Genomic DNA, 3,773 nt, shown 5'->3' on the forward strand with positions numbered 1-3,773 from the left:
TTATTCTTGGAATATCTTGTTGTTTAAAGAGGTATTGAGTTATAAAGGCCGTGATTCACATTAAAACAAAGTGTTAAGTTGTGAAATAATATTCTATTGAGTTATTCACTTTCGGTTGTTATTGTTGGACTCTTGTGTACATTGTGGTTGAGCTATAGGCTCTTTATTGTGAAAATACTGTTATTGTTGATTTCTTTGGCAAGTTGGGATATTGAGCACTTTAGGTACAATTTGTGATATGTTGCGATATTGATACACATGCGGGGTATAAGGTTTCGGGTTTGAAATGCATGCGGGGTATAAGGTTTCGGGTTTGAAACGCATGGCTAGTAGGAAAGCTACTAGAAGTCATGCGGTGTGATAAAGTGGGCTAAAATACTGGATGCTAATTCTGAAAAATAATTTTCAAAACTAAATGCAAGGCTTCTGCGGTAATATAAGAAAAGATTGTGATTTATTCTTGTGATTTGAGACGACGAGGCGGTACCTTGGTAGTGACTCTTGTTGATATTTCTCTATTGATGCAGTTGTCTTTTGTTGTTTTGTTTCCTTAGCATATCATTCCTTGTTTTTCTCCCTGTTGCATTATTTGCTTTAGTTTCGTGTAGCTAACCTTGATATTTTATGTTTTGTTTCAATTGCATTACTATCATTACTACACCGCCATACACTTGTACAAGTTTTCTTATTATTTTTCAGTAAGGCCTTAACCTGACCTCGTCAATACTCTACCGAGGATAGGCTAGGGACTTACTGGATAACGTTGTGGTGTACGTATGCTACGCTTCTGCACACCTTTTTGAGCAGATCCATATACCTCCTACCATCCAAGTTATAAGCGAGAGCTCACCTGCGCAGACTTCAAAGTATACATGCCAGTGTCTGCAAGCCTAGGAGTCCCCCTCTACCTAGACTATTCTATTTTTCCTTATCCTTTTATAGACATTGATGTACAGGATTATTCAGTACTATTATTTAGAGCTTGTGACTTGTATTAGCCGGGTCTTGGGAGTTGTATATGCTGAGTTGTAGAGTTTATTTTATGTAGTTGCTGAGTTTTTTGGCTTTAATTATTATTTCGGTTATTTCTGCATGAGTATTAGGCTTACTTAATCTTAGAGATTAGGTGTCATCACGACATTCTACGGAGGAAAATTTGGGTCACAACACAGGTCCAACAGCTGGATACGTTACCAGCCATCTCTTAACTTGATTTTTTTGTCGATATATTTATTATTTTCTTTCAAATACCCATACTTTTTTATTATATATCTATCGATCTTATTATATTATAATTATAAAAGCAAGAAAATTCAATACAATAGTATTTACTTTTTTTTAGTTTGACGGAAATAATTCATAAAGAGAAACTTGCATTTTGCTTGCAAAAAAAAAGGAAAAAACCGTCTTACGCCAATTACCTAACCACGTTTGTGTTTTCTAGAATGAGCATAAAATAACTTAAAAAATAATTTTCCAAAAAAAATTCAAAAAAACCTAAAAAGAGTTTACATCTTCCAAAAAAAAAAAAAAAATGCAGCGTACACAAAGTGAATAGAAATTAGATAGATGCCAAGAGTTCTAGCCATAACAGATTAATCAAAACGTCACAATTTAATATACACTAAAAACATCATCTAAAAGGAAGAATTAGTTGAGCTAGGATAAAATCACATGATTGTACCAAATAACGACGAAATTAATCTCATTCATTGTACCAACATAACTAGAGTAATTGTTAAATATCGTTACAAAACGATATCTAATTTTTGTGTTAAAATTTCATGTTACATGTTATATACATGTTTTAATATTACTTACATCGTTTAAAAAAATTATACTAATTGATATGGGTTATATGTGCCACACGCGTGCTGAGAAACTAGTATAATATAGTAAATAGTAAGAACAAGAATACAGCAATTCATTTATATGCTATATCGCATTTATTAACCTATATATAAATATAGAAAAGAAAACCTAAACTTGGGAACCAACATCTGAGCATAGAGAAATGGAAGTGAAGAACAAGGAAGAATACAGTAATTCATATATCTGCTGCTGCATGCATTCACCAAACTATACACTCAAAGCTGCATAGTTCTCAGGGTTTTGTTGTTTCTACTGTCGAAGAAAACTTCTAAAGGTGTCTGAGTGTCTCGATCACAGGCATTAATATGGAGTCTGTGGAAGCTAGTTTTTGAGAGAGTTTCTCACTGAGATCATCAACCTCACTGTGCAGCATTTTGATATAATTACACGTCTCTTCCAATGTCTTCGAGGCTGGTACCTGTATATCCAAGATCAATGTAAAGAGCGAGAAGAGCTCAGACTCCTCGTAGTAAAGTGATCTAAGCCATAACACATTTTTTTCCCTTGCTGAAAATAAAGTTTGCAGAATGTTATTAAATTGTTTATTTCAGAGCTTGGTGATTGGGAATGTCACTTTACAATTCGCAGTCTATAATAGCTTGTTCATTCAAGTAGAAAAGCAATGACGATACTTCTAGTGGCATTCCCTATGCCATTTTTGTCCATAAAGAGTTAGGATAAAGAAAAGGAGAAGTATATTGAATTGTACTCCCTCCGTTCACTTTTACATGTCCAGTGTTTTAAAAATATATTTTTGTTTTTACTTATCACTTTTAGCATATCAAGAGAACACAATTTCTTTTTTCCTATTGTACCCACAGTATTAATTACTTATTTCAAATCATTTTCTCAAATTCATTAAAAATATGCATCAATTAATATGGGTATCATGATAAATTATGTACTTTATTTATTACTCCCTCCGTTTCATATTAAATGAGGTACTTTCCTTTTTAGTATGTTCCAAAACAAATGAAACATTTCTAAATCTGGAAATAATTCAACTTTAAACTCTTTCATTTTACCCATTTACCCTTAATGATAAGATTTTATAGCCATACAAATGTCATGGTCTCACAAACTTTTTACCCCTTAAGCTTTTAAGACCACAAGTTTCAAAAGTCTTTTTCTTTTTCATTAAACTCCATGCCGAGTCAAACTAACTCATCTAATATGAAACAGAGAGAGTATTTCTTAAGGGGTGTGCAAAGTCAAAAGTGGACAAGTAAAGCTAAACTAAGGGAATACATGTCACCATCTCATCTAAAAGTTTAAGTTTTTAAGTTTTAACATAGCATTAGAGCATGTAAGAGTTCTTGAATATTGAAGTCTCTCGCACCCACGCCAATAATCCAAAATAATTCATGTACTTAGCCAATTAAAAAAAAAATCAGACTCCCACGTTAATAACACTTTTAAAAGTGCAATTAACCAAATGAAAGTGTACCTCGGAAGTGCACCTCGAAGAGGAATCTGGCAACAAAGCTTGTAGTTTCAAGACGAGATCACTAATCTCATCTGGAGTAAGTTTTAAAGCTGATCTTCTTCTCCTGCTAGACATGATTTTTAGCTCTGTTGATTTCCTCTCTATTCTCCTACTAGCCAAATGAAGGAGTTGATGCATATGCATGAGGTCTCTATGGGATGTTTTATAAGTAAATGTAGGGTAAGGTTTGGACACAATCTAAACGGAATAGACAAAACAAGAAAGAAGAGGTCCCCCCTCCCCCCCCCCCCCAAAGGCCATAAACTCCTTATACCAGACAGACCCCCACACCTTTTAGGAAAGGAAAAGGGTTATTAAAGGGAGTTGGAGGATATCTATACAAAACACAATTAAGCAGCTACCTAGAGCTAATTAAACTACTACTCCCTACTAGAGAGGTCCCATGTTCTGTTTC

The 3,773-nt window shown here is 33.9% G+C and overlaps 1 long non-coding RNA gene across 1 annotated transcript; it reads right to left on the reverse strand.

Moving 5' to 3' along the window:
- Positions 1–1,875: 1,875 nt before the first annotated feature.
- LOC104229873 (uncharacterized) lies at positions 1,876–3,502 on the reverse strand. The gene is made up of 2 exons (XR_011403185.1): positions 3,320–3,502; positions 1,876–2,290 (listed from the first exon to the last, which is right to left on the reverse strand). It is a non-coding gene; the product is annotated as an uncharacterized lncRNA (long non-coding RNA).
- Positions 3,503–3,773: the final 271 nt, after the last annotated feature.

This window comes from Nicotiana sylvestris, chromosome 10, assembly GCF_000393655.2.
Source record: "Nicotiana sylvestris chromosome 10, ASM39365v2, whole genome shotgun sequence".
Classification (NCBI taxonomy): Eukaryota; Viridiplantae; Streptophyta; class Magnoliopsida; order Solanales; family Solanaceae; genus Nicotiana; species Nicotiana sylvestris.